This window comes from Branchiostoma floridae, chromosome 15 (assembly GCF_000003815.2).
Source record: "Branchiostoma floridae strain S238N-H82 chromosome 15, Bfl_VNyyK, whole genome shotgun sequence".
NCBI lineage: Eukaryota > Metazoa > Chordata > Leptocardii > Amphioxiformes > Branchiostomatidae > Branchiostoma > Branchiostoma floridae.
In genome coordinates this window covers 9,225,586-9,238,058 of record NC_049993.1, presented here as the reverse complement: position 1 = coordinate 9,238,058, position 12,473 = coordinate 9,225,586, and the positions used below count along the sequence as shown (strand labels likewise).

Sequence of the window (12,473 nt, the reverse complement as noted above, 5' to 3'; positions counted from 1 at the left end):
CCTTTTTGTCAAATCATTCATTTTTCCTTTGGCCTTTACGTCTCGTCCAAGGCCAAGACCCCCGGTCCGCAGCCCAGGTGGTAAGCCGGGTAATACCATGGGTAATTACACACTGGCACCTGTAAATCAGTGCCTTAAATGTCATGGATACTGTGGGTACACTCTACAAACAAGGGGGTGAAGGAAGAGTTATTCTGATAAGTACTATGTTCTTCAGACTTTATTGTCGCAGATATTGCATTATTTGCTGTACTGAAAATGAATCACATCATGAAGAATTGCATAAATGTAAATTCATTATAAGAAGTAGCAACAATGACAACCTCCAGGCAGCCACCAACTGGTTAGTACAACTGTCAATTCATAAGAACCCCCCTCCCCCCCCCCCCCCCCCAAAAAAAAAAACACACGCAGTCAGTCACATCTGGTTGATTAAATGAGGCTTTGTGTTATCCATGTACGCAGCTTTCACATTACACTATGTGTGACGGGACCAGATGGCAAAAACATATGGCAAATCTTAACTTAAGATGCACAGATATTTACTTCCGGACATTTCGAGTGACATCCATCACTCTTCTCCAGCGTCACAAGAAGAAGTGACTAGTGACGCTGAAGAAGAGTGATGGATGTCACTCGAAATGTCCGGAAGTAAATATCCGTTTTTTTTTAAATCCAGTTGTAGAGATTGAATCGTATTTGAATATCATTGCTGTTATAACAGTCATACCTTGTGCATTTTAATGCAAACAAAAGTTCGCTACGGCACGTTGAGGTCTACCATCGAAGAGCAATTTTCTCTTCGAATGAAGCCCCGTCATCTATAATAAAGCATTGCGATCTTGCCGACATGGTTGTTTTCACGCATTATTATTATGTTAAACACGATTGATGTCTGAGATTGTAGAGCTGCTGATTCGTTTGCTGTCGTGATAGGAAGTAGTGATCAAAACCGATGAGAAGTGATCATTTTCCAAACTGTCCAAACTTTTGTTGATTGTACAGGTATATTCAAAGGTAGATGTCACAGGGTAGATTGGAATCCAGGGGAATCTGGAATCCTCCTAAGAGAGATTGGAATTCCACCAGGACCATATTTTATTCTACCAGGAGCAATCCAGATGAGAAACTGTTTATTATAATATCTATCTTATACCTTCACGACAGGCATTACTAAAACTATTATTGAATCAGATGGAAAATATCTTTCATTTTACTTCGGAGCAACTTCCCAATGCACGTCCCGGACAGGACGTATATCATTAAAAGTGCATAAGTGCATGTCGACCCCTGGTCCTGTGCCTTTTCCAATTTGATCGAGAGAAATATCACCAAATGCCAAAGGTCTTACTGCAATACTTGCTTAAAGGTTGGTCATTGCCCGATCCGCTGGTCAGCTGAATCTCGTCCACGGTTCACGGCAACCACCTTCAATTTATCGGATACCCTTTCCACAACTCTTATGGGTATAGGGCGCTCGACTGTTGATTCCAATAACATTTCAAAGTGACATTTAAGAAATTTGAAATGCGGGGGATTCTATATAGATGTATAGTTACCTCTTAAGGTCCTATTACTGTCACTGAATGAAAACAGCATTCTAAATGTCATGCCTGGTACGTTATGGGGCAACACAGGAACAGGGTGAAGTCCAAATGAATAAAACTTCACTTTTCATGCCATACTGCGTCTTCATTAAAATCAATTGAAGGAAGAGTTTAAGATATCGAGTTCAAGTATCCACACCCCCAAAGTCATTATGTTGTTTTAGGTGTGCCAAAGGTGTTTGATACCAACTTCCCATGAATAATGGATGGTTTTAAACTTTTTTCATTTATGTAGAGATAGTTTATCATAACACGAGGCAGTACCTATAAGACAGTGTAGCAAGCTAAACCTGACCTGTGTTAGGAGAGTAGCTAGTTGGCTCGAAAATTGTTCTTAACAAAAGCTATCATTTGGAAAGCGAAAGCTAATTAATAGACTGTACAGCACTACGCTCAAGTTGAGGATCTATAATCCTAGAAAAACCTGAAAGAACTGGTACGGTAGCTTAAATTGCCATGTTTATTCGCAGCCTCAGTAACCACGAACATTCAAACAAATCCAACAACAAACGCAGACAAAAATAGTACACTTGTTGGGGGTCATTGACCCCCTTCCCGGAACTAATAAGAGAGCTATTCCATTTACAGCCCCCATCTGGCCTATTCTATCAAGGTGTCCTGTTCAGATTACAGTTAAAGCGTTGAAGTAATTGATTTTGCCCTAAATGTGAGTCTTCAGCAATGTGCTTCAGCATGAACAGTTGCTTCTTGCCACGACAATTTGAAATGTCATTCCAACTTAGTAGCCAATATGCCGCCTTCAAAGCGCGTAGCGAGATATGTTTGAGTGGTATGAAGTGATGTGACGCCAAATCAATATCACTTTGTAATAATTCAGATACGGTATTTGTCATAAAAGTGTGTGGAGATATCTGAATTGTATAGTTTGAAAAAGGCAACAAAAACAACTATGGAATTTTGAACGATACGAATAGACGGCCGGACTTGATTGTAACATTTACAAGTAGCAGCTGGTTTAAATCTTACGGTTAGCAACTTACTCCTACGTTTCGACAGGAGCGCATCCAATATCACATCCAATATCAGCAAATCGGACTGTACCATCTACAGCCTTGTGGTCTCCCTAAGAGGCTCAATCAGAAGTGAGCTCTACAAGTCGTTGGTCCAAAACGCGTGTTGAGACTAACATAATACGCCAGGGTAGATGCTGTTGGATTCAAGAAAATGAAAGAATTCAGATTACCTTGTATTCAGACCTTTTCCAGCTATTCTTGTGATATCAGCGTAGCTTAGGTTGTAAAATCTTTCATTGCTTAAAGCATGTTTTCAAATGCCACGAAGACTTTTTGTGATTTATTAGGTGGAGTTAGGCGTGGGTTGGTAGCAATTTCCTGCAAGGAGAGAACTTTATTGCTTATAGAAGCTCTGCCCAGAGGCTGACAGAAAGGATCTGTAACCTTTATAGAAGCAAATCGCATTGGCTGTAAAGGCCAGCCCGTACCTCAATGCCGGTGCCTGTATTCCGCAGACGGAGGTGGTGGGTGGGCGGTTTGTAGAAAGTGGGCCCATAGTTCGTGAATCTCGTGGGACTGAACTGCAGTGCATCTACAGGTTTCTGTGAATTATGAAGGACAATTCAGAAATGAGACATTTTTGGTTGCATAGGATGACTCTGCTGGGCCATTCTGTCCCAATGACAAACCTACAATTTACTGCCGATTCATGTGTCCCCCAGAGGGATATACTTTCCAAAACACAAACTGTGGGTCCATGGAAACTACTTGCCTATGAGGAATCAAAGCAGTGCGAAAGTGCGGAGAGATGTATTATTGCCTTGCAGTTACTCTCCATCATCTGAATGTATAGAGCCCAAGAGAGTAAGAAATACTTTTAGCCATCAAAGTTGGCAGACACTTTCGCATACAGTAGTTTGGGAGAATCTGGAACGCCTTTTATGTTGTGATGCTCATAACAGAATTGAAATGAAATGTATACATCTTCACCGCCTCTGCTATGACTATGAAACGAAAAACAATCTTGGCATAAGTAATATCGCCGTTACTGCCGAATTCTTGCATAAGATTCCACGGACTTCCAGTGCAATGGTGCAGAACAGCCCGGAATCCTCACTACGCGGTGATTGATTGCTTGAAGTGAGAAGGCATCTGAGACTTTTAAGCTCTCAATCACGGCGTGACAAGATTCTTACAGCACCCGTGTTCATGAACCCGGTAAACCTAATCGCCTTGTCATTCAGCCTCACCTCAGATGACTTGGAATATTATAAAGTATCTCACAGCGTAACATACTCCAATGATTAACAAGCAATTGGAGTAATCTTTTTATCATCTTACGTGGCGATTGTATTCTTCGGTTTCCACCTGTTGAATGTTTTACATCTTCTAGTAACGCTAGTTCATTATTACTTATGTTTCTTGATCATGTGTCTTGCTTTGTACTTGAAATTTGTATCTGAAATTCTGACGTTTCGAGGGAGGTTCAGAAGTGTACTGCAAAAGCTTATCAATTACATGCGTGTGTGTGAACATTGCTGATATACAGGGGATGGTCCGTGGAATATTGGAATGTTTCTCCGAGTCCGCCTGACTTTGCGAAATTGAAAAATGTTGGTGATGCATGGTTGATGGCTGTTACCACAGGATCCTCTGATTTAATCCGAACGATATTACTGTGATAATAACAAATGCAATTTTGTTCTTAGCTTGCCCACTTTTACTATGTAATACGTCAGTTAGGAACGCAACTTTTGTAACGAAATGCCTAAAGTCATATATGCTTTATAGACTTTAACTTTTTTGTTTATAGACTTTGGACCTGGTGTGAACCATCAATAAAACCTTGTGAAATGTGTACTAACATGCACAAAACACTTCACATCAAAGCCAGTTAAAGTCATTGACTTATTTGTTTTGCTCTGCAATATTGTTATTACCACAGTACTTTGACATCTTAGATTGCAAACTTGTGATAACGCTTTTGCGATTGATTTTACGATAGCGTTGGAATAGGTTTCATAACAGGCTATTTGCAAAATGTACGACATCAGTTTTGGCTATCATACGTTTAGTTGCATTTTCGGTCGATATAAACGATGCTATTGGAGTTAGTTTCCATATTTTCCATTCTTTCATACAGCATTCACACTAATGATAGTTTTTTCTATCATTAGTATTCCGTTTTGCTCCACTATACTTCGTATCAGCTTGGACATATAAATATCTACTATCTATCGATATATATTTGTGTGTGTGATCGCATGTATATACATTACAGACATCTCTATTCGGTTGTATTAGTGCATATGTTCACCATGATCAGACAAACCCAAACCAATATCATCATCCTGAACATATTTTAAACCAATTACTGATCCTAATGAATGGCCTTCAGGCATGTTAAGCCTCCTTACACAGATATTTGTTTTCCAAACGGAAACGACACTTAACAAATCGATCGCATTAAGAAGAAATGGGCTGTAATTATGGGCCCAGTCAGGTAGGCTATATCCATTGATCTTCTCATTCGTAAGACTCTAATTAGTTGTTTGCCTTTAGCCACATTTAAGCTTGACTAATTACAGTGCCAATGGAACAACTTTGAATGACAATGGACCACACAGATCTTACCTGCACCACTCTGAATTTAGAAAGTATGGATCATACTAAAATTGTTAGGAACCATTGCTATTTCTCCTTTTATACTTCATAGGTGGTAACAGTCAATGCAGCTAGTAACTTTTCATATACACCTACATCATAAGACATTTATGTATAAAACCCTGTAAATACATGTAGACCACTGAAGGTTAGGTGAGGGTAGACACCAAAAATACCTGCACAGGTCCAGTTTTACCTGCACTAACGTGCATATGCAGGTGGTATTTCGAGCCGAATATATTTAGATACTGTTACAGTCCTATTCATGTAGCCCGTAACTTTGGAGTAGCCTTGAATAGAAAAAAAAACAGGGTGGTCATCATTGACCAATTCAGACATTTATTGGTATCTTCCTGTCTCAATATTCAATCAGTAACAACTAAAGGTACTATTGAGTTTCGGGATTGGTTTATGTGTGGCCTTATCTCTATATAGAATCTAACAGCCATGGGCGTCATTGTATAATGATACTTAAATAATGCAATAAGAACACCCATCTCTGACCAATTCAGACATTTGTGGGGATTTTCCTGTGTCTATATTCAATCAGTGATAACTACTATTAAGTTTCGTCATTGATTTAAGAATGTCAAGGCTCTTTCAACATAGCAGCGGGCGTCATTACATAACGATACCTCGATAATGAAATAAAGAATATCCATTTTTGGCCAATAGAGACTCTTATTGGTATTCTCCTGTCTCTATTTAATCAGAAGTAGCTACTCTCGAACTTCGTGATTGTCACTATTATAAAACCCATTAGACATGGGCGTCATCATCCAAGTCGAGTTTCAGAACACGAAGAGGGGATCGAGTGCTTTTAAGCACCGTGTCAATGACGTACAGGAGCGTTAGGAGCAGCTGCTGCACGATTAAGGGTACAAATGACACGTCTGGTGCATAATCACCTTCGTCTGTCGGTATCGTGATGTTTAATTCCAACTCACTCACGTGGCTTATAAGTTGACGTCATATGAGCAAAAGATCATTTTCATTTCATACGATTTTTACCTTCGGGGAATGAGGTGCAGCTCCAATGAGGCAACGTATTTGTTTGTGTGTTTGTGCCAATGATTCAAGATCCTTTTGGTGGATTTGCATATGGACTTTGTCATGTTAACAGTTATTAACATCCGACGAAAAATGGCGATTTGGGGTCCCTAACAGTATTTTCAGGCAAACAGACCAACACCCCCGTCTTAACAGTAGTGTGATAATACAATATTTTGTTGTTCTATATGTAGCCACGTATTACAATTATCTACATAGTTAGTAGTTGTTACTGATTGTCATACATTGTACCTTGTGCGATTGTTGAGCAATAAAGTTCAAAGATCATCCAAAGACAGCTGGTCATCCTAGTGCCATAGAATAGGGACGACCAATGGCACCTTATGGGACGGAGATAGGTAGGTCCGATAAAGTGAAGAAGGGAATGATCTGTGATGGCTAGGACCATAAAATTTAAAAAAATGCATAAAAACTGTAATTTCGTGGAGATATGAGTTCCTCGGTTTCTTGTCTAATCCTGCTTACATTTTCATATACGCCGATGTTCAGAACATATGGGAAATGATGATTGGAACACTAAGTATTTACCTGGACCATCAACCATACTGAATAAGAAGTTAATGTATTACATGTGAAATTTCCTTTGAAACTTGTAAAAGATCACGATGGCGTTAAAGAACCCACCGCACTTATCGAAAATCTCCAGACCCTTGCGATTAGTCCTCACAATTTAGCCTGCGAAGAGAGAGTAGTCGGCCCACCCAATATAAACCGTCGGACTTATACCCCGGTTTCAACATCCATGCTTTCCGAAAACGATAACAGTGCAATGGTTGCCGGAGGCCTTCAGTTTCATTCCTGGCTTCCGTTCTGCGCAGATTTCTGTAGGAAGTAACCTTTAAGCTGCATCACGAAAGTGCAGAATCAGCATTTTACCCACTGTATATAATCATTAGGGATGCCCTCCATTTCTGACCCGATAAATCGTCACAGGTGCTGTAAATGCCAAATCAGAGCCAGACTGGGTGTTTCCGTCCTTGTAATTAATCATGACCTTCTTACTCATTGAAGGAATCTGTCATGGCCACGGGCCTAACGATGCCTTGTCTTTTACATTGACATTAATGTAATTAGAGGCGAAGCAGCCATGATTTCCTGCGTCCCCGTACGGTCAGTAGAGGTGACCATTTCTCATGATTAATATCAGACAATGGGTACCAGACGAGACGCGTTCCACAGGGGATAGGTCTTGTGTGACAACCATCACGTAGGTATTTCATGTAGAGTTGAATAACTTGAATCACCACACCTTCGTTGTGTGTGCAGTTTTTAAAAATAAATCTTTTAAGATTCTAAAAGTCGTAAAAAACGCTGATGGTTTAATTTCTTTTGATATTCAGAAGAAGTGTGGATGAAACATTATAGGATATCTTTAATAAAGAATTATACGTGGTTTCATGAAATAACAGAAACATTAACATAATAAGTCGGACCAGTTATACTCTTTATGACAAAATCATTACCCCAGAAAGAGAGACTTCTCGAAACAATAATCTTTCTGCACATTAGTTTGGTCTGGTATTCTTTGTACAACACTGGTTCCTGGAAAACCTTAAGAGCTTGCTTCTGTTAAAAGTTGAGTTGGAGCCAACTTTGACGACGATGTAGCTTTTAACGTTGCGTGGTGAATACAAATGCGGCTAAGAGTCAGGACTAGTGAACTGGAACGACACAAGTTTGGCCAGACGCTTTACGCGAGCTACCCGAGTAATAAGAACAGAATTGACTTGACCTACGACATACTTGTGTTTGAGTATGTACTTGGTTTGTTAATGTGTATTAGGATCAACCAAATTGAGTTTTCTTAATTTGAATTACACGTACATACGTTCTGTCATACGTTCTGGGTGCCAACTTCGATACATTAAGTGTGATTGTTTATAGGACCATCGTGCTCTTGATCTAGCCCCCTCCATGTAGCGTCCATTATATCATTCAGACATTCTCTCATCCTACCTATTGGACAATAGTTCCAATATCCTATGCACTAATAACGAATCTATCAATAATTTTACAACATGAACAGCACGCGGCCTACTTCCAATTCTTGACTGATTGCCAACCTACTTTATATTTGGATTTTCTCACACTTTAAAACCATGGCAGGGCAATACGTGGTGTAGAGTATACATGTCAGGTCATGTATAATTGCAGGCACATGCACCCTTACACTCAACTTCTGCTAAATCATGTGCTATAAAAATTCGGTATGTATTCCTCCTTTCTTTAACAGATCGAAGCTGTGGGTTGGAAAATATTTGTTTCCATGTTGCTGACGTTGACGGCCTTCCTCATTTCTATCTCACGGTCATGGGATTGCAATATGTATACTTTGGACACGCAAATTGCCATAGCAAAGGTTCACGTGCAACCTCTAGTCTCGTGCTGGTAAAATGCGATTACCAGAATAACGTTTCATACGCCTACGGTACACGCTATGTAATCTTATGAAAAGAAATGCTATACTTTCATAATCCTTTTATGGGGTTGCATTAAACCCGCACCATGCAGGACTTAAAATGACGTGAAAAATTCATGATTGCCTTTCGTCTCATCTCGTATCGACCCAACATAGGAAACTGTGCATAGAGAATAAAGTTCTGGTCGATTTTGAAATAACCTCTCAAAGATGAGGAAAGAAAGCGCCTTGCAATTTCAATGCAACAGTAGACTCCCGCACAATTGAGGGGCCCTCCACCTCGTACGTGAATTGGAATATCAAAGTGTTCTTACTAGTTTCGGGTTTCTGATTGAACATCTGTGATAGACATCGTGTCGTTAGTTTCCCCCTTTATGTCTAATGGAGCTTCAGGTCGGTTTTCTGCTATTACGATGATAACATATCTGCCTAAGAGCGCAGCTCGTAATAAGGTCTAGATTTCTGTAATGGAAAACGTCGTTTCCTGAACAAATGTTAGAGGCCCAATAGCCGCCATTACTGGATCTTGTTATTGCAGAGAATTCAAACAGATGGCCACTTACGGCATTAGTTGGGTATCGGCTGATTGCAGTTTCGGGCCGACCTGCTCAGGACGTCCATCTTAGGGCTGTAACGGAGGATTTAGCCATCTGTCTTTGTTGTTTACGACAATCATATGATCAGCGAGACCTCGTTTGAATACGAGAGTAAATCTGGGTTGCATAAGCACTGTAAGTGGCTCTTTCATTAATCATTATCTAAAGCTAGCGTAACAGTATAGTTGTGACAAAGAGCAAGAGCATGGTTTTATTTGCAATGCCAATTATAAAACGATATAGAACTACATGAAGTTAGAAAATTACATCATCAAAATTTCTTGAAATTGTAGGCATACAATACAAAGAAAAAACAATGAATCTATTCTAAGTTCCAAAAGTAAACAAATGAGCCAAAGTGCGAATCTACCGCTTAACTTGTTTTAATGAAAACAATATCATATTAATAAAAGTTGAGTCGAATGGAAGCCAGTGGTTTCGCAGAAGTAATTCCAAATGGCACGGGTAATTGAAAAATGACATTCCCTCCATAAAGATTTTTCAATGTCTTAAAACTGAAACTAGGCAATCTTATTGAGCTGCCATAGATGATAAGCAAGGTATTTTGTCAGAATTACCAAAGCCTAATCGTATAGTATATACCATTTAGCTGCTATATCCGTGACATGATCCTTTTAGTTACCGAGTTAACTGAAACAAATGCCTAAATGCCATTGTGGCTATGCCATTAATCTGATAAGTCGGTAAAGCATTGAAAATGAGATTCTTAGTAGTAGAGGGAAAAGTGCATCGAAACATGCGACATTAGGGTAATCAGGCAGAGAATGTTGACCTCTACTGGTCTTCAAACGAAAGTGATATATCGTGTTCGCATTTGAGCTCATTTCTCATGTCTGAAGTCACGTGTATGTTAATCCACTGAGGCATAAGCAGAGAAGATGCACCTGCATGTATCCAGAAAACCCTGGAGGTTGTCAACAGATTATTCACGCCCTGGTTCACGCCATGCCCTGGACCATGCGACCGGGTCACTCCGAATAAAATGGAGGACGGCTTGATATGACCCTTGGAAAAGGTCAAGTATAGGTCAATTCTTTTAAAACCTGATTGTCTATAGATTGTCGCACTCTTTACTGCCGCTAACGTTAATCCAGGGCTACACTAATGTTTACTTTTCGGCCTATTTTTCGGCCTTCCCATACAGGCTTGTCGTTGAAGTTAACATTAAAGAACACCAATTGTATTGTACCTTACCTCAAAAAAGAAATAGTGACGGCAAACACTTTAAACGGGAATGCTGATTGCGCAAACTTCACCTAATTACCCATAGATTGTCGCAATCTACATCACGGTGGTTCAATTGCTTTGATCTTGTTCGTATTGGGGTGCCCACCACGACACTATATTCAATGTATTACCGCAAAATCCCACTTCATCTACAATGTTCTTCTTGGATAATTGTTCTTCCCTCTCATCTATGGTCGTTCTGACAACATACATGTAACAATAATAATAATAGTGTAACGTGATGTAAACCCCCAAATACCATGATGTTTCACCGAAAACGATGCGATATGTGCCATCAGGTAGGTGTTGGTCTCTACCATAATTGTCTTTATTTTTCTCAATCAATCATTCGCAGGCATCATGCAAATCGCTGCTTTACAAAAATCAACTTTAACTTTAAATCTACGCAGTAGAAACGATGTCCCGTACAGCTAACATACTGCTCCAGAAAATCTATCTGCGAAGCATCCTTGGCCATCAAAGTTTGAGCATGACATACGCAAGTATCCGTGTCGCACATGACCCACCTCTGGGCACGTGATAAGTCACGTACTTTGGTTACGGCTCAGTTGGAGACCCTTGAGTCCTGCCACCCATTATACCCGAAACCTTGCGTAACACACAGATCTCTGATGGATGCGATAGATGAGATTTTTGTCAGAAAATTACTCCTGTAGGATTACCTCTATTCATCAGTATAACGTGTTGTCACTAAAGATGCCAGGAGAAATCCAACACTGATAGTACTGAACTCTGGGCCACTGCTGGTGCTGTATCATCTTACCAATAGCTGTAACAGCGTGCGAGGGTGTCGGGTTTATTATAGCACACAATATAAGTAATCAAATGTCCTTCAAGAAAATTCTATACCGTCGCTTTGATTAGATCTGTAAAACCTAAAACGTTTTGAAAGCAATGTGTAGCAGCAATGTGACGTTTGGCAGGCTTGCACCGCTTGCACCGAATGTGCAATGTGACCAACTTATCCGGTCAGTCCTTGTCTTTTTCTATGCAATACCAGGGATATGTAGCAGGAATATGTAGTATCATCACTGCACATCGTATTCATTACACTATTAAACCAACTTCACTCATGCAGTTGGTCAACCTCCATTGTGTAATATAAACAATCGGTAAACATGTAATCCTTAATGAGATTCTGAATCATAATGTACACGGCTAACATGTCTGGCCCCCTCACTGCACAAAAAGTGGAATCTACCAAAAGCGAGAATTGCCAGGTAAGTCTGGTAATGTTTGTCAAAAAGTAAACATTGCCAAGCATTTACGGGTTTACGGAAAAGCCTGGGCCCAGGAGCTGGGCTGGCTAGCCTGAAAGACTACCTTTTCTGGGCCCCAAGGCTATGCATGGGGTTTAGCCTGTAGCTGAAGTTTTTCCTTTAAGTTAGTAAAAACTGGGTCAGTGACAATTCCAGCTGTGGGCGGGATGGGGAAAGGTAACAGTTGATCATATTGCTGGGGCCGCTTGCAAAGAACAACTCATCCAAGACTGGAAGAAAACAATCATAAACTAAATTCCAACAACCAGCATCCACAGTTCTTTGAGATATGAACACAGTATGTTCTCTTTAGTTATACTTCCAGTCAGGCCTAATAAGTACAGAAAGGATTGTTGGGCCTCTTATGAAATTTCCTTGCTAATTGTGGAAAAACTGGGTCAGTGGTAACCCAAGACAACAGTTGGTCCCCTAGGATGAGGGCTGTTTGCCAAAACATCAAATTTGAAACAGATGTCCCAACCATCAAGTGTCAGTTAGCATTAAGATGCAGGAATGGATGTATGTTACGTGTTTTTAATGTGTCAACCTGTATGTTTCTTAAATGCCCCATGCTCTGCTAGGTCCAATACCTTGCCACTCACCTTGCCACTACT

At 40.1% G+C, this 12,473-nt stretch overlaps 1 protein-coding gene and 1 long non-coding RNA gene across 3 annotated transcripts in view; one reads left to right on the top strand and one right to left on the bottom strand.

Annotated features, from left to right (window-relative positions):
• The window catches only part of LOC118431452, a 20,308-nt gene extending 9,793 nt beyond the window's left edge, over positions 1-10,515 (bottom strand). Inside the window, exons 1-3 of one of the 2 annotated variants that reach the window (XR_004832982.1) lie at positions 10,237-10,515; positions 9,299-9,363; positions 3,070-3,183 (exon numbers count right to left, since the gene is read on the bottom strand). This is a non-coding gene — a long non-coding RNA (uncharacterized LOC118431452). The remainder of the gene's footprint in view (positions 1-3,069; positions 3,184-9,298; positions 9,364-10,236) is intronic. The other variant, XR_004832981.1, reaches the window with a different exon arrangement.
• Positions 1-12,473, top strand: part of LOC118431375 (cAMP-specific 3',5'-cyclic phosphodiesterase 4C-like) — a gene marked incomplete in the record, with an annotated part of 222,145 nt that overhangs the window by 70,660 nt on the left and 139,012 nt on the right.